At 43.0% G+C, this 24,020-nt stretch overlaps 1 protein-coding gene across 10 annotated transcripts in view; it reads right to left on the reverse strand.

The window, feature by feature from the left end:
* The window catches only part of AGPAT3 (1-acylglycerol-3-phosphate O-acyltransferase 3), an 89,107-nt gene that overhangs the window by 21,660 nt on the left and 43,427 nt on the right, over positions 1-24,020 (reverse strand). The window contains exons 1-2 of one of the 10 annotated variants that reach the window (XM_032101003.1): positions 11,572-11,583; positions 5,401-5,405 (exon numbers count right to left, since the gene is read on the reverse strand). The exons of 8 other annotated variants lie outside the window; for them this stretch is intronic. The gene's annotated coding sequence lies outside the window, so the exon portion shown is untranslated. Of the gene's footprint in view, positions 1-5,400; positions 5,406-11,571; positions 11,584-18,126; positions 18,302-24,020 lie in introns of those variants that run through there. One more of the 10 variants, XM_032101001.1, reaches the window with a different exon arrangement.

Below are 24,020 nucleotides of genomic sequence, written 5' to 3' on the forward strand. Positions count from 1 at the left end.
CTTGAGGATCTTGGAAGCTTTTCCATCATGATTCTGTCTGTCGCAGTCATCACATCAGCACTTAAAGCCTTTTGATGCACAGCTTGGCCCCTTTCAGACAGGGGCACAAAGGACATGCAAATGCCACAAGCAGAAACAGGAATATCAGGTATTATCTATCCTGAAATAAAGTGGTTTGGCTCCACTTCCACAGCCTCTTAGCTTTGAGGATGTCCATGGCACTCTGGTATTTCTCCCTTACATTAAGGACATTGCTGTTTTACAGACCCCAAAGGACACTACACTGCAGCATGATGGTTTCTCCAGCTTTGTTGCACACGACAAACAAGATTTATCACTCTTGCACTGGCATCCAGCCCCACATGCTGGGCACCATAGAATCACTAAGGTTGGAAAAGCCCCCCAGTCCAGTCACTTCTTGAACACCTCCAGGAATGGTAACTGCACCATTTCCCCAGGCAGCTTCAATGCTTAACAACACCTTCCATTAAGAAATTCCTCCTGATGTCCAATCTGAGCCTTCCTGGCACAGCTTGAGACCACTTCCTCTCATCCTGTTGCTGTTGTCTGATTCTTCCAGTTTCACCGCTGGATAAAGAACCTTCCAGTCGCCGTTTTGAAAATTCCTCACTTAATTGTATTTGACTTTTAAGATAATTAGAAGTTAACCTTAATCCTGGAATTCTTTAATTTTCTGCATTCCTGCCCATGTAGGACTGCCAGGCAAACCAGGGACAGGGCAACAGGCCAAAAAAAGGTGCTCAGCAGCTGTTCTTGTTGTATCCCATGGTCAGGGTGGGGGAAGGATAGGGAAATCAGTATTTGCTGAAACAAGGAAAAGCACCACTTCTGCATTTGACATATGTGTTAAGATCAGCTTAGTGAAGTATCTAAGAAGTAAACATCTGTCCTAGTCTACAACAGCAAGTCTCAGCACTATTACATTTTTCTTTTTTTTAAAGTCTACCCATATCATCTGCATTTTTAAAGACCTGCTGGCAAACTCTTGTTTTTGCTCTTGTTTTTCTAAAACACTTTGTAACTTCACAGCCCTGACCTTTCACCACAAAACCTTCATTTCCTCCTATACAGCCACACTGAGAACTGTAGGGAATTTTAGTACTCCCTCTGCTTTCACATCCTCACCAAGGGCCTGCTTTTCACAGCCACGTTGCCAGACAGCACCAGGGTAAAACCCAGCTCAAACCAAAGAGGACTTTCACTGCCTTTTAGAACCTCACCTTTCAGGGCTGTTGGACTTCTGTAGTCAGAGACCTCTCCCCACAGTGTTGAACACAGGATCATAGAATGCTCTGGGTTGGAGAAACCTTAAGTATCACCTACTTCCAACCTCCACACCACAGCCAGGGACACCTCCCACTAGACCAGGTTGCTCAGAGCCCCATCCAGCCTGGTTTTGATCCTTTATCTGCTCTGATGAAAAAGTTCCTAAATTCTTTGCATCCTTCAGGGCTCCCTCCCTTATTTCTATGCCTCTCAAGAAAAGGGCAAGGAGACAAATGTCTTGGTGTGGTGGGCTGACCCTGGCTGGAGGACTGGTGCCTACCAAGGCAACTCTATCACTCCCCTCCTCACCTGGACAGGGAAGAGAAAACACAACAAAAGGCTTGTGGGTGAGGTGAGGGTAAGGACAGGACAGGGAGAGACCACTCACCAATCACCATCATGGGCAGAACAGACTCCATGTGGAGAAATCAGCTCAATTTATTACTAATCAAAGCAGACCAGGTGAACGAGAAATAAAACCAAATCTTAAATCACCTTCCCCCCTAACCCCTCCCTTTTTTCTTGGGCTCAACTTCCTGATTTTCAGTATTTCCTCCTGCCCAGCAGTGCAGAGGGACAGGGAATGGGGCTGTGATGCGAGTCCATCACTCATCTCTGCTCCTTCTTTTTCAGAGAGAACTTCTCACACCCTTCCCCGCTGCCACAGGGAGTCCCTCCCACAAGAGACAGTCCTCCATGAACTTCTCCAAAGTGAGTTTTTCACCAGTTGCTCCAGCCTGGTTCCCTTCCATGGGGTGAAATCCTTCAGGAACATGCTGCTCCAGAGTGGGTCCCTTGCAGGGTCCTGCCAGCAAACCTGCTCCAGCCTGGGCTTCCCAGAGGGTCACAGCCTTCTTCAGGCTCTCACGTGGGCTTCTCCAGAGGCTGCAGATGCATCTCTGCATCCCCATGGACCTCCATGGGCTGCAGGAGCACAGCTGCCTACAGGGTCTGTAGGGGAATCTCTGCTCCAGTGCCAGGAGCACCTCCTCCCCCACTACACTGACCTTGGAGTCCCCAGGGCTTCTCCCACATATTCTCACTCCTCTCTCTGGCTACAATTGCTGCTGTGCAGTTCTTTCCCACCTTCCTTCTTCAGTGCATTATCCAGAGGAGCTACCACCATCTCTGATGGGCTCAGCCTTGGCCAGTGGGTCTGTCCTGGACTTGGGAACAGAGTTGTGTCATGAGGCCCCACACTCACATGGATTCTCTGGTTTCCAAAAGGTAACTATGTGCCTCTCAGTAGAAGTCAGAATACAACCCTTCTCCTTTACCCAGCTTTCTACATTCATGGAAGTCCTAATGATTAAATTTCCTGGAGACTTCTACCTCTGCCAAATGTCACTGGAATGTGCCACCAAGTTCAAAGGCCATTAGAAGGTAGAATGACAGAAGTGTGATTGCATCAGCCCCATTTCATTAAGAAATCAGGTTTAAAAAACCCCAAATGGACAAGCACATTACAGCATTTCATGAAACATAGCTATTTATGACCTCAACATTAAAAATTAAGCCATTAATCATTCTATAATACAGTATATTCAGTTTGAACTCCAGATTTTAATTAATTTATTGCTGTCATGTGTGTGCAATCTTTCTTAAGTTCATGATGTTTGCATGAATATGAGCATGAAGTTAGAAATTGGTCCACTAATCCTAATATTCCAACCCAGTCAGAATTAATGAGCTTAAGAACAACAAAAACTGTGGCAGGCAGTACTTACCTCTCTAGACCTTTGCCTTCAGTTTTTCTGAACGTGCTTTTGCCATCTCTACTGTGCCATATTCACCTCCACCTATGAAACTAATTACAGACATCTTTTGCCTTGAACATCTTGCCCCCACCCTGAAACCTGGTATTTTACCTACTTCTGCTATTTGAGAAATGAGCGAAACTTTTAGATCACTGAATTTTACCTTTCACCACAACATTCTAAAATATTGTATTTTTCAGAGGAAGCTTTTTAAGCCTCCTTGATGTCCATATAAACTTGGCAAACCCTGTCTGTGAAGAAGGGTTAATGATGTTGCAAGTCAGCAGCAGTACATGAAATGCATTTTGCTGCCCATCAAGAGTTTCCTGATAATTTTTCAGAATTTTACAAACTCTGCTCATCAAAAATACACAAAGAAAATAAAACCTTTTTTATTCAAAAGTGAGATTGACCTGTTCCATGAGCTGCTTCATGAGTACGGGGACAGATAAAAGCAGCAGAAACCAGGAGCTGAAGAAAATGGCTCTTTTCTCAGTGTACTTTCTACCCTCCAAACCTCTCTGATGACCCAACCCAGGCTATTTCTCTTTCAAAAGCATGAAAATCACTAGCATAAGTGTCTGTTCCCTCACCTCTCCTTCTGAGATCAGAAGTCCCAAGATTACTAAGCAGCTACCCAAAAGTCAAGGCAGAGGTATGAAGGAAAGCTTCCAATAGCCCTGCCTATACTTCTTTGGCAGATAAATAAAAGTACAGCTCCCAGTCTTGTTATTTTAGCATCCTTCAGAAATACCACATTGCCACAGGGGTAGCAGGTTACTCTCCTGGACATTTCTGGGCCATACCACACAAAAATATGTTGATCACCTTATGACCAATGCTTAGAAGTAATCAGTTACTGCCAAGAAATAATTTTCCCTTGCAGAATGCACATGCTCTTCTAGCTGAAAGACAAAAGTGCAGTGGCTATCCAGCTTTTAAAAGCGAAACGATATATTCATAGCAAACAACCCCGACAACAGGAAAATGTTCAGGAAGACAGCAGGTCATTGATGGACTCCCACTCCTGTACTGTACTACATCTCTTTCTGGGATGAGGAATTTGGGAGCCTGTCCCCCATCATGCAGAAACCACACAAAACCAATGGAGAGAGGCTTTACCCAGGGCTTTGCCCCAGACTTTAGAAAAGCATCCCAAGACTCCTGCCCACTCTGCCACGGCACCCCTAAAAGCAATCTCCACTCAGGCCTCACTTATTTTAGAGCCACCATTGGCAACCACAGGTGTCTAAGTAGGCTGGAAAACAGAGCTTAGATCAACAGCAGTGAGTCAGTACAGAGAATAAGCAAGTAAGGCATAACAACAGTTTTGGTATCCATTTGAACAGTCTGTACTAGGGATTCTCCAGATAAGCTGTAAAAATAGACAGCCACTCAATTGCATCCCACACAGCATTACAAACTGTCTACTACAGACCCAGCCTTTTAAACCTAAGCACGACAGAAAGATTATCTTCCTTTCTCACACAAAATAGGTCTAATTTCCTTGAACGTGCCTCAGTGAGATGCAAGGCTGGTTCAGAGTTCATTAAAAATCCTGCTTGTCATGAATTTTTAAAACTGAAGAGTATGGAAAAGAACCTTAAGCTAAACTGAGGTCACAGATAAAAATTTGTTTCTGAGTTGTAAGAACTAGGAATAAGAGCTCAAAAAGAAAAAAATGTTACTGAGTCACCATCATGAAATCAGATGAAAACTCATTCCTCAAAATTTTGTCCATCTTGGCCTTGAAACAGTACCACAGCCAGTTTCCAGAAAAGGTCAAGAGTGAAAGATTATCACCACTATCTGTCTGAAATATATTCCTTACTTTGGGCTTGATCAAACCACAAAAATTTCCACTCGTGTCAATAGGTTTGGCTCAGTATCTGTAGAGATTTTTGATAAGACTATTTCCACCAAATAAAAAGCCTTTGATTTGACTCATCATCCTAATGAGATGCCAATACTTTGGAGGTAAACAAAAAAAAAGAGAAAAAAAGCTGTGCACATGGCTCTGACATTCATGATCATTTCATAAGCATACAGAATGAGAGGTAGTGAGAAGTTATTACATTTTCTTCTTATCTTCAAGATCCAAGTTGCTCTAAGAAAAAAATACCAAGATAACCAGTTGTTTAACTTGTATTTGGTAGAGAGAAGACCACAGAATATAATAACAAAGCAAAGCAAAGCATTCAAACAACTCAGTGCAACCAGAAGGGAAAATAAACCAGCCCTCAATACTACACATCACTGCACTTGAGGGGCAGCTTTCCCTCTTCCCTGCCCTAAATGCAATGTTACTGACATGACTAAGCCTCCTCAACAGCTGCAGAGAGCACTGTGCTTATGCCACCACTAGGGATGAAACTGTATTTTCTCTAACTTGTTGCTGCAATATTACAGCTGAAAACACCAGCAATATTAAAATGGCTGTTTTCCGGATTTAATTTCAATCAATTCCTTTTATCACACTTGGCACAGAAAAAAGAGAGAGCAAGTGCACACACATTCAATTTCTCCTCAGCATACACACTCAGTTAACATTGCTTCTATTTGAACAAATGGATTGGATAACCAAAATGAACCCTGACTTGCTCAGAAATCTGCTGGCTGCAAGACAACCCCCACGAGGAAGCAGAACTCCTTGCAGAATTTCTCTCACAGCGAGCACCTCTTTATTGACAAAGAAAATAATGGTATCTTCATAAGGATTTTCTGTTCACAACAGGGAAACTAGAGAGATTCTGTCACGAGTTCCCTGGGAAAAACCAGCCCAGACAACTTCAATGTCAAGGCTGAGTCTCACCAAACCAGGCTGACATGATTTCTCCCACAGAACAGCCTCCCATACTCTCAAGACATCACAGGGTTCTGCACTGAGCTTTCCAGGGAAGGCACCCCACAACTTCAGCACTTGGTTGTGCACCCAACCTTTTTTTCTTTCAGGAAGACAATCACTGCCTTATGTTTTAATAAACTTACAATAGCTTCTATTAGAGTATGTCACTTACAACTGCTTGTAGGTGTTTGTGTGCTGCTTCTCCCCTGGATACACACATTTGCCATCCCTCAGTCTGCAGTCTCACGCTTTTGTTTCAGTATGAGCAACACAAAATTAAGTTTTCTTAGAACTATAATTACAAAACCTTAATTGCATCTTAAATTCAGATTAGATAATAATTGCAAATTTGGCAAGTTTGCCTCTTCTCTCACAGGTTCCAATGGGTTTTGTGGGTGTATGCATATTTACAGATACTTGTGAGAGCTCTTGTAGAACTCAACCTTAACAAACCTTGTCCCAAACTTGAATATTACTGATCACCAAGGTTTACCTGACTGCAAGCCCTTGAGCTCAAGTTTTTTACCTGCTTGCTATCAAGAGGAAAAATAAACACCCCGTAACTTATGCTGTTCTGCAAAGCATGCAATCATACAATTACCCTAATTTTGAAAGCCAAAATCAGGCAGACACACATTACTTTTGGCTTCATCTTTAGCGGGAGGCACAGAGACATGAGCCATTGACCCAGGGCAAGGGGGATCCATGCTCCCACCAGCACAGCAAGACATAGCAGGATGGAGCAGCAGAAGATGAGCAAGACTGCAATTTCAAAGAAAAAAAGGATTAAAACCAGGGGAAAATACCAGCCCACTGCAAGACATTTACACTGAAACACGCAAGCTAGAACACTGTCATATTCTGTATATTTTAAGAAATAAATAGGAACAATTATTCAGCTTTGCAAATTCTTCCTGGCTCCAGACAGACAGCTAAGCATGACTCACTCAGAAATGGTTGTCAAACACCTTCTACCAGTCTTGTTCCTTCTCTTGGGAACTTTTAAACTTCTCCCTGGCCTTTTTTTGTTTGCTTGGTGGCAGCTATCCTCCCCACTTTGCCACTTTGGCTAAAACTCCCTCGAGGGAGAAGCAGGATGCTAATCCTTCCCTCACAGCATACTCTCCTTTTTCTTCTTAACTGGCTTGGAACCAACAGCTTCCCAGGCCTGTGCACGAGCCCTGCTTTGTGCCACAGTGGATTTAATGCCATTCCATCACAGTGCACAGCACTGCAGGCACTGCCTGCCCACCTGGTGTTCAGTTTGTGTGTCAACCCCAAGTTCTGAAAAACACTGTCAAGTTTCCAGCTTGCTTTGAGAGCAAAAGCAGGCTGGGAGAAGCTCTTGGAGAACTCAGCACACTCCAGCAGGTCCACTCCAGTCCTTTAAAGGACAGGCAAATATTTTCTGTCCTGCTGACTGCTCCCTGGAATCTCACTGCAGGGTGTCCTGCCTGAGTTCAAGTCAGGCCAATTATGGGCAGTACTGGGATGCAGTATCTGCCAAGCAGCACTGGGATGCTCCTGCTGTTAAACACTCCCTTGCTTTTCCCACACAGGTTTACTCATCAGCAACATCTCAGAAAGGATTTCACAGAATCACAGGATGGTTTGGGCTGGCAGGGACCTTGAAGCTCATCTCATTCCACCCCCTGCCATAGGCAGGGACACCTTCCACCAGAGCAGGTTGCTCCAAGCCCCATCCAACCCTGGCATTGGACATTTCCTAAGAAGGAGCAGCCACAGCTTCTCTGGGCAACCAGAGGGTCTCACCATCCTCAAACGGAAGCATTTCTTCCTAACATCTAATCTAACCCTACTCTCCTCCAGTTTGAAGTCATTCCCCCATGTCCTGTCACTCCAGCTCCTGTGTGGCTTCCTTGCAGGCCCCTTCAGATTCTGGAAGCTGCTCTGAAGTCTCCACACAACCTTCTCTTCTCCAGGCTGAACAGCCCCAACTCTCTCACCCAGTCTCCATAGGGGAGGTGCTCCAGATCCTCCTTATGCTGGGGGCACAAGAAATGTACACAGTATTCCAGGTGAAAAATCTTGGCTGGAGAAGCAAGCAGAGCACCTTTGGTAAACACAGTGCACCCCTTTAACCCTGTACACAAAGGGAGGGATACTTGGGAGAGCCAGGACCCAGCTGGAGCTCCATGCACAGCCCAGCAGCAGCTCACACATAATTTAACGCTGCACTTGTAGTGAACAAAATCGCCACCAGCACCACAAGACATTTAAGCAGTTCTGAATGCTCATCCTGAAAATAAGCCAACAAATCTCCAATAACCACAGAGTTTTGCATGCTTCCTACTCCCAAGGTTATACCCAAGGCATGGGAAATCCTTTCCCTAATGACAACACACAGCTTTAGGATGTTGCAGATGTAAAACACATCCCCAGAGGAACCTGCTGATTGTCCACTTGCTCATGGTGCTCGTGTTCTCTGCAGCTAAGCCATGACTGACCAGTTTGTGCTCAGCACCACACAGATGTGGCTTTAGGGTTCATGGAACTGTGGGTGAGGGAGCAGGAAGCAATGTTTCTCCCTGGAAGCAGAAGGATGGAGGGGGATGACCAATTTTAGCCAGGTTTAGTGCTCACAGTGTGGGTGCTCTGGGGGTCTTATACATCCAGTAGGCAGCACTGTACTGACACACCAAAAAATGACCCTCAGCCAAAGGCAGGTCTCACTATTTGGGCAGGATTCCCCAGATTTGAAAATCCCTTTGCTTATATATAAATATACACACAGATACAAAAACATGCAGAGGTGCAGCAATTTCTAGGATAGTAGTTGTAGGCCTGAAGGAGCTTCATTTTAACCCAGTAGTTATGCTGGTATTTAGTAAGAAATGGTCTGTAGAAAACCAGCATTGTAATCAGAGACAGGGTGGGAAGCAGAAACCAGGAGAGCATGGATCTCATGATTGAAAAGTAATGCCACGAGGCTGGGCTGGCCACAACCAATGCACTTCTCACATCAGCTCATTATTTATTCCATCCCACCGCAGTTTGAACACCTAGGTAAGTGCTACACTGTATCAGCAACCCCCCAAAACTGCGATAAAAGTTGCATTTGGACAGAAGCATTAATGTTTCTTTTTTACGGGCAATGTGGCAAGAGCATCAAATTTCTTTTCTCCCCACCAAAGTGATTGCTGCCAGTTGAATTTTTGCTGTTAAGTCAACGCATAGATGAATTGATTGAGAGTAGTAAGAAAGTTAAGATGAACATTTTATACTCTTTTCAAAAAGGACAGACAAAAAAAAAAAAAAAAAAAAAGAAGTAGCTCTTCCTAGTTCTTAACTGGCTCGGAACAGACTCCTGCCCTGAGCTTAACTTCCCAAACACTAAAACCATGACACATATTTGGTTCCTCCACTTTTGCTCCCCATGCAGGTTACTGTTATTTCTGCTCTAACACCTTGAATATTGTGAAACCCTGACCAGGCTGGGTGCTGACAATTCCCAGGTCTGAGACAGGCTAGGAAGAGCTGTAACCTCCCCCTTCACTCGACATGAAGGTGGGCAAAACCAACAGTATTGTCAGTCAAAAAGCACAACCCAGTATTTTAGTGTGCTTAAAAAACAAAACAACACAACACACCAGACATTAAAAAAGTGAAACAAACTATCTGCTTAAAATGATGAAAGAGGACTGAGACCAAAACTTACAAACACATTATTTCACAGAAATAGTTGGAGCTGTAAGTTACCTCTGCAAGTTCTTCTCATGTAGCTGAAAACCGGGCACTTTTATTATTTTGAAGAACTCAGGACTTCTGCACCACCTGACTGGAAATCATGCCAAGATTTAACCACCAGGAAATCACATTCTGCATCTAGCAGCTCTATTATTTTCAGCCTTTCCCATGGAGCAAATGCTGATACTGACATTTTTCCTCTCAAATGTAAGCATTTTCCATTTCTCTTGCAAAGAAAGACTTTCTGCCTTAATTACTTCTGCTTTTGATAGAGCTAGCAGGTGTAGTGAGTATTTTCTTCATTTCAACTAGTTCATTCAAAGTTGAAAACCCAATTGGGAGCTGAAAAAGGAAAGAGCCTCTTGCAATCTGAATAAAAAGCAGGTGGGAGAAAATGAGGTCTCTGAATTTTAAAGGAGCCAGACTTCCCTTGGCACTTAGGTCTTGTTTTCTCCCTTACATTCTGGCTGTGGTTACTCTTTAGTGAGAAGAATACTATCCAGAGCGGATTTTCATAGTAATTCAATACCTTTCCAAAGCCTTTCATTCTTTCTGAAGTTATTAAGACAGATAGTTTGACTGCACAGGTGAAAATGCATTTTTATGAATACAAAAACCTGAAGCTACCACAATTACAACTGGCACCACAAAACAGGATTTAGTCAGATTTATGTCTAGACACTGATAGTGACACTTTTTAAGCATGAATTGAACACTGTGGGGAAAATACTAATGAATAGTTCAAGCATAACATGCTTAGATAATATGTCATCCCCCTGACTCCTAATTTCTAACTTGAGATAACTACCTGCTTTGTATCTTGTAATCAAACCTCTCATTAGGTCCCAAATTCTGAAGTTTGATTAGGTGAAAAAAGTTTGTTTTGTCAAAAAAACCCAAACAAACCAATCAACCAACCCCTAACAGTATATAACTATTTCTGAGAGAAACTTTAGCATTTCTAGCTTTAGTGTTTCTGTATTTCTATGCAGGGATTTATAATGTTACAGTAGATTTTCTGAAGTGCCCTTTCCTGAGTCACCTGCTCTGCTTTGTACAGCTCCCAAGCTGTAAAAAATTTCAGAGTTCCTCCACTCTCACTGAAGACAGAGTTTCACTGACAGCAAGTGGCCAGAGCAGAGCCATGCAGCAACCAGATGAACTGGAATGTAATAAATTAGACACAGTAAATTATACTGGACTTTTTTTCTAGATTGCCCCAATAAACTTTGTAACACCAGAAAGCCATAAAAATGCCTTTAAAGAAGTTAAATATTGTGTAAAAAAGAATCTTTTAGAAAATGTTGCCTGTCTCCAGAGGGCTTCCCCAAAGATGAGAGTGCACAGCTCCAGGTGTGCCCCAGAGTCACTCCCCTGGATGGAGGAACAATTTCCAAAGTGAGCCTCACAACTGCTGAACAGAAATCCTGACCTAAGGGGCTGCCACTACTGACTTCAACAGGAAGTTAAATCCAAGGAGTGCACAGGGAGAGCCAAACCTCCTGCAAAACAGCAGCTTTCCCCCACACCCCTGTGGAGCAAGGGGCCCAAACCTGATTCGTAATTGCTCAGGTAGAAAAATGAAGATAGCTTAAGAGCTGAGAAACTGAGAACATAACAGACCATGCTCCCCCCTGAATCCACAACATGAACCAGTCTTCCATCCATCACTCTGCACCTCCATGCCAGAATATTTAGCTTGTTATTTCCCTCCCCTCACTACATTCAACTACAGGAGAGTTATTTACATGTCAGAAGAAACCCTCATCTTTTTTCTCCCCTACCTGCTGAATCCATGGAGTAAAGTGACAATCTGGTGTCCTGACATCAGTCTGATGCTAGGTACTACCATGCCACAGACACATGGTATTACATTAATAACCATAACCACTACAACACTTGGATTTAGTCAGGCAAGAGGAGCTTACTAATTGCCACAAAAAACCCTCTGAACTGGGCTTTTTGTTTTCCAACCCACTGGGCACAGAAGGAAGCTGCATCCATCCACACACACATCACCCTGGTGCAGCTCTGCCCTGCTCATCAGCTTCCTTCCACCAGACCCGCTCCCACTGGACGAGCAAAGCAATCACGAGCTAATCCAAAAACTTCCCAGATGTATCAAGAGGGTAGTAAACCTAAAATATCCTTGCTTCGTCTCCTTCTCCACGTAAACATCTATTTTCAGAAGTGTAGCTTCTATTAGTGATCTCTTGAGAACAAATGATTTGTTTTTAATTCTCCCCTCACCATGGCAATACACGCACCAAGCAGAAATATGGTCTATTTAGCAAAGTGCATTTGATGCTATTTCGGAACTTAAGATACAAAACAGTATCCTAATGCTTTGCAAGCTTTATTTTTACAGTAATTTCACAAGAACTCAAGTACCCATTAATTTTTCTGACATTACAAGCCACTTTTTCATTTCATACCATCATTTCTAGTTAGTTTTCTCTGCAAAGCTTCTCTCTCTCCTCTGTGTTAATGTATTCTTGGTAGCAGCACTCTGATGGCATTTTTGTCATCCTACCTGCTCTCATGTATACAGTTTTTCTCCTCAGTCCTTCCCTGGATGACAGTTCCTAAGAGCACTTTATGATCTTTGCTACACATCTCAAAAGTTTTGCTTTCTGTTTCTGGTTTTATAAATATATTGGACTGTGTGAAAGCAAACAGAATACATGTAGGGCAGGGATGTGAGGGAAAGCATCTTCAAACAATTACAGATGAATATATATTTCAGACTATAGGACAAACAGGAGAAGGGGAGTGACTCCAGCTGCTGATAGCATCTGTTTCCCTGGCAGACTCCTACTGCAGGATGAGAAACCAGCACTTCACACAGATGAGGCCAAAACACAGACACCTGCATTAGCTTGAGTCTCTCCTTTCCAGGCAAAAAAGGCCACCAAAAAAGAAAACCCACAGGCTTCTTCCAGGTTTATTTCGGTTTCAAAGTCGACCAAACTTCCGATGTTTGCTTTGCCTTGTCAACTGGCCTCTCCCAAGCAGCCACCTCTGGAAAAAGTGACTCATTGCTCACTTTTGGACACAGACTAATTAGCATCTTATTAAAAGATGACACCAATTTATATTATTGCCAGCTACATTAACAACACAGGAGCAGTGGTTCAGCACTGCAGGAAGTTGAGTGCAGCTGCAAAGAGGCTGAGGAAATGCCATCCTTCCACATTTTCAAAACCCAACTGGAAAAAGCCCTGAGCAAACCAACCTGTTTCTGAAATGAGCCCGGCTGAAAGCTGCCTCACACTCAAATGATACACACACCCAACTATATTCTATGTATTTTTTTTTAATGACAAGCCCAAAATGACAATCTCCATAGATAGAAAGATGCTGATCACTTATTTGACCACGTGAAGCTATCCTGAGACCTCTCTCCTTGAAATGCCATTTCAGTGGAAGGCAGACATTGCACATGAAACAATAATAATTAAGTCCAAACTGAGTTTTCACTCCACTTCCCAGGTGTTTTTTGCAGCCTGCAGTGAGCTTTATGCTGTCATGGCTATTCTTACAAGAAGCATTTCACCCCTCCTTTAAAACTAATCACATCACAGCTGCACTACAGACACACTCTACCAGGTAACTCAGCCACAGATTCATTTTTAACTCTACCAGCTAAATCTAAGATGTGACTTGAAACACCTTCATCCTTCTTAAGAGAGATCTAAGTTTAAGTATTACTTACAACATTTGTTTTGCTCCTCTTAATCTCTTTGCTAGCATTGAAATGATGGGTCTCTCTCGCAGTGTCTTCCAAATTTCAGAGTGCTAAATCACATCTCTCTCACATCAAAGTCTGACATCATTTGTTTGCAAAGGGCAACCAAATCAGCCATGGGGGACCAAGTGCCTGGGGAACCGTGCTGTTGCACATCTTCAGGGGAATAGGAACTGCTGCCTCTCCGGACCAGAGGTCTGTGGCAGAGCAACCACTGCATGGAGCAGGATCAGCCAAGTCCCTGAGGTCAACTCGGTTTGTGCTCAAAAGTAAAAAACAGCCTGTGCAGTATTGACAGCTGCTCTTCCAGTCTTTCCTCCAGCCTCTAATACTCATGTTTTATCTAAGCTCCAACTTGGACCCACATACAGGAATCTCTGTTTACTTCCTGGATAACAATTGCTCTGGTTGCAGAGAGGAGCTTAAGCAGCTTAGACAGCTGCCTGCCAAAGAAAGGAATTTAGCGTGTAGTTCCAAAAGCCTGGTTCCTTATGAACTTGGATTTTAGTGTTGACAATGCTCACATCCATGAAGAGACACGGGTAGCAAAGAACATCCAACTTTGTCATAACAGGCTCTTAGCATCCCTCTTTCTCCTCTCCCTGGCTACTTCCATGAAACATGGGGTATTCCAGTTATTTTGGAGACACCCTCATAGACATTCACCAGCCAAGTGTGTCTGGAAATTCTTCAATGGGTTCAAAACAGACCAGTGAAGCGAGAGAGACAGACAAATGTATTTGAGCAGGACAACACTAAGTTTTATACCCATAGCAAAGCAGGCTGAAAAATCTGCCAAGCTCAACCTCTTCAGCTCATCACATTTAAAGACACAGCAATGCTATGCTAGCCCAGACAAACTCATGGTTTAGGCACGTGGGCATGGTCACAAAATTCTTTGGGTAATGAGCTTTTAGATAGTCAAGGTTTCCGTATTTTCCACAAGCAGCAGCCACAGCACAGAAACAACCCCCCTGAAACCCACACTGAGAACACTGATCAAAGCTCCAACTTCTCTGCAAACTCCTGATTTAGATGAATACTCTATGCTCCTCAAATTGCGTGGTTTGGTGCTACGGGTGTGCTAGGAAGGCACAGGCTGTTTTAATCTCCAGGCACTTATCTCAGAGACAACTACTCAGTCAATGTAGGACACCTATCATCTCAGTGCTTTGCTTTAAGCTGCCTGAATAAAGCAGCAGAGCACACAGTGGCTTTTACACAAGCATGGTGGTATTTCAAGCACAGCCCACTAGATTATGGGCACATTATCCACAGATAACACAAACCAAGTCCTCACGTGACAGGAACAGGGCTCAGTGCTCATGTTTCACCAGTTTAGAGTTTACACCGCACTTCCCAAAGCACCAAACCATTCCCAGGGCCTTCCCATGGAAACAGCCTGGCCCCATTGTGAATCATCCCCCAGCATGTACAAATTAGGAACCTCCAGGTTATTGTGAGTGAAATAACAGACAATACATTCAGTCCAAAACCACGACTATGGGAATTGCTAATAAAATCCAAGTGAAGATAGACATCATTAGAGATCATGTGCTGAACTATTGCTTCAAACACTTGAAACAGAGAGAGCAAAGCACCGTTACAGTCAATAAGCAAATAAAATACACGGGGCAGTGAAATTATGTAGTTCATTAAAACTCTAAGTCTAGCACAGGTCTCCCCCCTCAAAAAACGCTAAACTATTGCAGCACAAAATACAACAGTAGCCAAAACATGATCTGAACTATTGTGCTCTTAAGGCACATTAATGAAATCAAAGCATTTACGGCCAGTTCAGGCATTTGGGCACATCACTCAAGCCACAAGGCAGCTCTAGGAAGAGGTAAAATCAGTGTCAAATTACCTTCACTTCTAATACAAAGTACACCAATTAATCACACTAAATACATGTTAGTATTCCAGGCTCCTTTGATGGCCAGAAGCTGAAACAGAAGGCAGATTCGGCAGCAGGGGAAAAAGAAAGGAAAAGCATTTGTTTCAAATATTTTGTAGCTTGGAAATGGTCAATTAAAACCCACCAAAAAAGTGCAGAGAATTCTTATGAGTTTATCCTATGTTATTAAGTGATGACAAGCCTACACAGAGTGATAAATCCATTATGTATGGGCTAAGAGATTTGTTGATTGGTGAAAATGGACAATTCTTTTAGAGTCTCATGTTGTGATGAGAATTTAACCAAACAAACTCTACGGAGCAGCAACGACTGCGCAAAGAAGAAAATTTGATGTCTCGTGCTCTTACAATTTCTGTGTACTTTGGCTTTGCACTACTGGATTGCTGAGTGTACCTGGGAGGATTCACACCTGCTATCAGAACGAGCCTACGTGAGGAGATGTGGCTGGTTAATGGGGGAACCCTCTGGGTTATTCTCTATACAGCTGCCTGTAACTTTAAGACTGTGGTGGTCCCTCACCCCTTCACTGCTGCCTGAGCACCAGCCTTCACATATCTAAGAAATGCCTATTTATCTTTCTCTTTCTGGTTTTTTGGTTGTGGTTTTTTTTTGGTTTTTTTTTGGGGGGTGGGGCAGGGGGAAGTGGAAGGGACATGCTGATTTCCAAGGCTTGGGGTGATACTGCATCAGAAACACAGCAAGCATCAGGCCTGGAGGATGCCACAAGTCCCAGAGGAACAAAGAATCTTCACTTCCTTAGATTAATTCCTTAGAGAGTACAAACTAAATTTGGCCCAGAAAGTGAAGAAAATACGTCAGGTCCAGCAAGATAATGAGGGTGCTCCAACCCAGGAGAAGCAAAAGATCAGATGGAATTACAGAAAAAAAACCAACCCCGAGTTAATCTCTCAATATGCAAAGTTGATTCCCTGCTGAACTGGTGATCTCTGATCTTAATCACCCCAGCTCTGTCTGAGAATATTCTAAGGGAATTGCAGCAGCCAAACTAACATATTTAAGATGAAAAAGGAAATAATTAGTCTTTCTAGTTACTTCCTACAGGGCAGGCTTGTGCTAAAAAATTAATAAACTAAAATATTTATCAAAGTCAGCTTTCTTCAAGCAACGACAAACTAAAGAGTTAAAAATACGCAAACCAACAAAGCCAAAAAAGCACTCTGAGGTACTCACATTAAGTCTCATCTATATCTAATCAAAGAGGTTTGAATGAGCTCTCGTTTCACAAACAAGCAGGTGACATAATTAATTTTCTCCTGAACCTTGAGGTTGTCGAAGAAGAGGATCTGACCTAATACCAGCTAATTCCTGCTGTGTGCAGAATTGTAAGCTCTCCTGCAAACCAGATTTGACCTGGATTCAAGCCAAGAATTTTAAGAGTGAACAGAATAAGGGGAAAAAAAGAATTACAAGAGATGTGTGCATGTTATGCTCTATGCATAATGCACACAAATTTGTATTTGCATCAGTACAAAATCTAACTGATACCAGATATACACATCACACCCCAATATTGAGCTAGGACATGAAGAATGAATTTAAAACTACACCGTGTTCATGTATATATCTATTACATGTACTTTCTTCTGTCAAAAAGAATATTTAGCAAGACAGCTGTAAATGTCTTTAAGCTCTAGATTTCCTGATTTTTAACATTAAAACTGTGAAATCACATATGCCTGTTTTCTTGGAACACTTTGATGACTACAGAGGCTATTAATCACACACATTTTAATTTGAGCTGCCACACTGTATAGCTGAGAGTTTACGTCTCTGCAGAGATACACTATAAAGCTTAAATGTAAATAAACTCATTAATATTACAAGTGTGTGCATACACATATGCAGAGAGGATCGTAGGTTTGTAAATAGTACAGGCATAACTGCCTGGAGGAAATACTTGGCAAAACAAAACCATGATGATCCAACACAGATTTTTATTTCTTTCGTTTTTTAAACAACTTATAAAACAAACAAACAAACAAATTCATGTGTCAGGCTGGAAACTTGTTCACAGCAATGTCACACCCCTTGGAAAGTTTTCCAGCCACAGCCATATTAATTCCAACTCCAAGCTTTTCCTTTTACAGTTGAAGGGATGTGTATTTTTTCACTAAAATCAGTCAACAGATCGCACTTCGGTTTCTAAAAGTCGCTGTTTGCTTCAGACACGGCTCTAAAAAGTTTCAAGATTTCTTTCGGCTGAAAGTCTTGGACATATGTGGAGACACAGAGAAACAAGGCCAGCCCAGAAACATAGGGCAGCCCTGCCCTGCTTCTACCCTTCCCAAACCCAGTCAAAACACCCAGGCACGTGGGGTCTCCGGGCTCTGCTGCTGCCAGTCACCACCCTCCCAGGCCCAGCTCACCCCCAAGGGGTAGAATCGTAATTTTCACCTGCCTGAAACATCCCTTTTCCACGCTGAAGACGTGAGTGTCTCACAAACACCCTAATACATGGTGAGCCTGTCAGCCTAATTTCCGTGTTATGTGCTGAGAGACACCTATGAGAAGACTAAGAGCACAAAGTCAGAGTGAAAGAAATCTATAAGGGCTTGCAGAAAAAAATGGAAATACACGATCACCATCTTGCCCAAGTGGCATCCTTAGCCACTGCTCTCAGCTGAATAAAAACATGCAAAAGTTCAAACAGCAACAAAATCGAGTCCCAAACAAGTAACAAGGGCACCAGAGCAATTCAGGGAAGGTATCTACCCCAGCCACACGTTAGTAAGTACACATCAGCCTTCCAGAGCACCTCAAAAAGGATCACCACTCGCCCCAAGGAAGCATTTCAAAGGACAAGCCACCACCAGCACAGTCGCAGCACGAAACTCCAACTTACCAATACAAGTAATAGGCTAAAGCCAGGGCAATGAGCGTAGCGCAGACTCCAGCCAATAAGCAGGCACCTGACTGGTTTACCAACATCTTCCCAATTTGTTATTAACAAACAAACAAACAAAAAAAGAGGAGGAGGAATGGAACGGCAAAAACGCACGATGTGAGCCTTGGCTAGGAAAGCAAATCAGTCTTGACATGGAGAAGGGATTATGGTGACAAAAGCACATCGAGGTAAATCTGGAAGTGCTTCAGCTACTAAAACTGCCTGCTCAGAGGCCCAAAAAAACAGCTGAGTGTCCTCTCCATTACACGGCTTTGTAAAACACTGAACTAAAAAAGCCCCTCTTACCTCGAGAATGAAGGCATGAATGGGGCAGAAGTGGACTAATATTTAAAACAGATAATACTGCTCAATAAATATTACAGTCAGGTGGTGTTGCTGACAAACCAAGCTTTTGCTCTAATCCAGTAAGCTCCTTACAGGAAATTACCAGGCTACAATCGACCAGATTCGCTCGTGTGGTTGTGCGTGTGCTCAGCACTGCCACTCGACACTTTTTGTTTTAACAAAACCTAGATTTTAGCACCAAGGAGCCTCCCACCACAGCACCCAACAGATGACAATGGCATTTCCTCTCCCTTCTCCCTGCTCCAAAATCAGGGCTTTGGGAGGGCACTGAGCAGGCACAGTCCAGGAGTTTGGTGAAAAAGGAGATATCGGAGCCTGGAGAGGAGGAAATGAGGTGACAGCATCTACAACCTGTGCAGGAACACAGTACTGATGGGGTGGGTAAGGCTCAGGGGCCCATCCAGATGCTGTGCACCATAAACTGGACAGTTCAGATAAAGAGACTTGAGGGCACATCTGTACAGGGACACAACAGTCAGACTGAAGAGTGATTCGCATTCATCAACATAGCCCTCTGTGAAGACGCAGCTTTAACTGGCATAACTCACCTGGTCAGAGTCAGGCCTCTAAAGAAATAAAATCCTAACAAAATCTAGCTTAAATGCCAAAGATAATACTCAAGTGGTAGTCACAGGCCCCTGACACTCCCATTTTTTGACCAAACTTAGCACTACAGAGAGTTAAGGCATGGTATAAATGCCTCTTAAACCCCTGGCTGCCCTGGAAGTAGAGTCACATTAGAAGAAGACATCAAAGAGGTTGAAAGAGGCAGCACAAAACCACTTAAGATGCAACAGATAGAAAGTTTTTACATTCAAAGAAACAGACAATGCTTAGAATAATTTGGCCAAAAAGGAAAAAAAAAAATGGAGGCTGTGAATTTAAATGTCACAGACAAATAGGAGCTTATATCTGGTTTAGCAGAGCTGGGTGGAAAAACAATGTGAAAACCGCCTCTGAGTTTAAAGCACACACAAATTAAATACAACATACTCCAGAAAGTGCAGTGAGTAAGGGTCCAGTGGAAAACCAGGACAGAAGCACCACAGCATTCATGAAATAAAGGAAAATTTCAGGTGCTCTCCATGCACCAAGTCAATAGGTCCTCCTGCCCCCTTATACCCTGCACACCGTCCAGGTCTGCTGTAAAACCTTTTGCAACCTCACCCATAGCTCAACAGCATTTCTTAAGTGAGTACACAGATAAAAGTCTTACTACCATCTACATCTTTGTCAGTGAAGGAGATAGCTTGCAACTAAATTCCTTGCTTAGGAAGAATCAGTTTCTGTGGGCTCCAAAGGAATTTTTACTGATTGTGTTCCCCAATCTCATTTTAAGACTGCTCACACTGCTTCTGTTCTCAACTGGAGAAATAAGGTTATATCAAATTACATCAAAAGAAATCCCAAAGCCCAAGAGACAAACATACACACAATTCAAAGAAGACAGGAGGGTTTCGGACATGCAGAGTCACTAAACTGGCACTTGCAATGTTTTTGTAGGTGAAGCTCAATTACCCGTTTCCAGGACTGCTGATCAATACTTTCCCAATGCACAACATTCATTACAGAAAATGCACATAATGGATTATGACTGGGCACAGGACAGCATCGTGATTTTTTAAATGAAAACAAAACCCAAAGTAGCAATTATCAAGAGGCCTCATTTGGAAAAAAAAATAATTACGATATTAGAATAATTGCCTATATTTGGAACAAGGCTTACTTGGTATTTCTATTATAAAAGCTACCCCAAAATTATAGTGCTGGTATTCAAACAGCAATTCTGTAATACCAGCCCTTACATAACAAACAGAAAAGGAGTTATCTAACAGAAGCCCTATTAGTACAAAATTATTTGAGTAATAGGCCTCTTGCAACGTATAAAATAGATCAATGTTATATAATTACAAAATGCTGCCAATCTTAGTCTCTGATGATTAAGAAAAAACCTCAGTATTGTCTACTCATCTCTAAGACGACATAAAATGCTCCTCTTCACTCCAAGTGGTTGAATTTTCAAGACAAATGGGAATTCATCCTTTGTATTCAGATAAAAATAAACTACAAAAGAAACTTCAGGAGTGTTAAATGCATTTACACACCAAGCTGTGAAACCTAGGGAGCCACCTGCTAGACAGATTGGGTGAATCTGGAAAATGCTTTGTGGCACAGGCCCATCACTTGTTAAAACAGGGATGCAAAATAAAGGATAAACAAAAGAGTCTCATCTGCAGATAAGCGTTATAGGGAGAATGATATACTTTGCTTTCTGGATGGAAAATTATGCAGGAAAAAAAAATTAAGCCTCAAACATATGACAGAAAGAGCCAGCCAGGAGACATCTGTCTGCATGCAAATGTGCTGTGGCTGAACAAGGAGAAGCCTCTGACTGCTGCTACCCAGAGTCTCAGCAAGCACTGTATTCACGCCTTCGAGGCCCTGCCCAGGTTCAAAGCTTTCCTTTGAAGTACTGAGCACTAATTGGGAAGAAATGCAAACGCTGTCTTTCAAGAGGTGCTGAGCTGCTTCAAATTTCAGGTATAAAACACTATCTTCTGCAGAAGAGGAGCAGTGTGATTTGCTCTCTGATCCATAGTAATGCAGGATCCCTGATGCAAGTGAACAGGCAGGGGCAGGAAAGCTCCTGAGGCTGTCTGGTGGCAAAGCCACCACCTCCTGAATCAGTGTGACCAGAGACAAAGCCACCACCTCCTGAGCCAGTGTGACCAGAGACAAACACACAACCTCCTGCATCAGTGTGACCAGAGGCAAAGCCACCACGTCCTGAATCAGTGTGACCAGAGGCAAAGCCACCATCTCCTGAATCAGTGTGACCAGAGGCAAACACACAACCTCCTGAGCCAGTGTGACCAGAGGCAAAGCCACCAGCTCCTAAGAGCCAGCTTGGGCACAAACACAGGGCTCGGCACATCCCCTTCATTCATTTATACCTCGTGCCTCTGCTCCAGAGTTTGCTACCACGAGCTGTACTGCCAAGATGGAAAAGATTAAATAGGACTATTTATTATTTTTATGATTATTAAAAAAATAAGATGAACAGGGTAAAGCAAAGGCCTCAGGTGACACCAGAGCTATCCACATGCTGTGGGAATCACAGCTGCAAGACCCAAGAGAGACATCAGGAAAGTTTTCCCCTGCCAGTGCCCTGCTATACTAAGCCTAAAAAAATCTCCAGAAGAGCATTTGCATGATCTCACCTACAAATGTACCTCCAAAGTGGGAACTGTTCACAACTTACCAGCAATGGAGAAAGGCAGCCCTAAAACTGAGAAGCAGAATATAATGCCATGTAATTTTGACTTTACAGTCCCCGGTCTTTCTGACACATCTGTGACAAGTGAGAAAGACCAACTAGACTTCTGTCACCAGGCTGACATTTGTCACATGGACAAATATATCTCATCAATACATTTCTGTATAGGAAGACTATGCTTTAAGCATCAAACTTTCTATGGTTTGGGCCTGGAAGGAGACAGAGGCCATGTGGAGAGGGACTGAAGGCAAAAGCCACCATTCTTCCAAATCTAAATGTTTCAGATCTTCATCACAGGGGAGACAGAGAAGCAAAAATACTAACACCAAAAGCAGGTGTTCTGCTGAGTCAGTGTCACCAGGGCAGCCTCAGATAAAACCCACTGATTTGCAGTCAAGAGCAAATAAGAGGTGAAAAATTAGACCTGAAAACGCAGCAGGTACACAAGCAAACGGTTTCTCAGTAAGTTCAGTGAGCTGAACTGGCAGCCTGAATTACAGTGGGTAGGGAGCTGGATCCTGCTCACTGCATTCACACTGCTCACACATGGCTGTGCAGCAGCTGTTTATGGCCCAAAGAGGAAAAAGGCAAGAAAGGAAGAGCTGTACAGGAGGGCAGAGACCCAAATCGCCCTCTTCCTCCTTGTATGGGATCCAACTTCTACTCTCTTTGATGTCCCTCTGACTGCCATCAGCAGCTTGTTCATTCCTGAACAAGACATCTATTCTTCTTTTGGGTTATTTCACTGACAAATATTTCACAAGGCTGTTACCAGCCTGAATCCATAATTACCCCTGTGGTCAGATCTCTTTTTGCATATACACAAAAGCAGCTATCTTCCTAAGAAGACAGACCAGACTTATCAAGCAGACTGATAGCAAAAACAAATACATGCTGAACAAAGTTTTATTGTTCTGTGTTTTCTGTCAAGACCACACCAGCCCCTTCTGGTCTCAATACCAATACTGGCAGCAGCCACACACCATACAACCTTACAGTGACCTCCCCACCCAACAATAAAAAACACTCAAACCCCCAAAACAAGTCACCACAAGAAGAAAAAACCCTTCTCCTGTGCAAATTTAAAGATCACATTTTGAATACAAAGCTGAACTGTATGCACATAAATGTGCACTTCTGCACGTGGTGAAATCTTTATAAATTACAACCAGAACTCTTTACAAATGAAATTTCCCACAATTAAAAAAAATTAACTTAGAAGTGGGAAGGCTGTACATTGTTAAAGTTAAGGCTTTTGTTGGCCACTCAGCTGGGAAACTAAACAGCAGCCAGTCTATAAACATCCCATCTGTCTTTAAAATCCACGTTGGACAAAAACCTGAAAGAAACATCTACAGCTCTCACCTTTTCTTAAGATCTCCCATCTCCTGGGTGGCTTTGGCATTCTATTGCTAAGTAGGCCTCTAGCAGCATATATAGTTAATTTAAGCCATTCTGGATTGTGCAGAGCAGGGGACCCTTCTGTGGTAACACGCAGAGTCTTCGAAAGATGCTGCCAACAAAGATCACAAATCCAGGACTGGTCAGCCCTGTCACGATTCAGTTTCCCTTGTTCAGCCTCTGCTGAACAGTGGCCTTTTAATGCAATGTTTGAGAGAGACATGACCTAAATACCCTTTTACTGAGGGCTGCAGGAATCCTGGGAATGACTGGCCCACTAGAAACACACGCTTGCCTTCCACAAGCAACATTCAGACAGCAACATTGCACGGGGGCTGGCTGTTCCACAGCTGATACTGAAACTTTGAGAATTGTCACAGATGCTCTCTGCTCTGTCATGGTCTCATGTAAACTGGCTTTGCCAGACCCAGACAGAAAGACATTAAAATATTCTGCCACTGTGAGTACTTTTTCAGTCCTACAAGTGCCACAAATAGTGATAATAATCTGACCAAGAGATCTCTTAGTGATCCCAACCCCAGCCAGGTGGGCAGCTGCCTGAGTGGAAATTTCTGCATCTCCATACATTCCTCTGTATTGCTTCCACTTCTGTCAGAGACACAAAAAGTCACCGAAGCAGAGATTGTTTCCTGCTGGCACAGTTATAAAGCACTGGAAGAAATGCAGAATGTGAAATTAGTGGTATAGAAGTGAGCACCCATTTCTCATGGAGCTTGTAGCACTTCAGAATAGTTTGACTGCCAACTCAAAAACTGCTCCACGTCACTTTAAAAATTAGAAGCTAATT

The sequence above is a fragment of the Corvus moneduloides genome, chromosome 2 (genome assembly GCF_009650955.1).
Source record: "Corvus moneduloides isolate bCorMon1 chromosome 2, bCorMon1.pri, whole genome shotgun sequence".
Classification (NCBI taxonomy): Eukaryota; Metazoa; Chordata; class Aves; order Passeriformes; family Corvidae; genus Corvus; species Corvus moneduloides.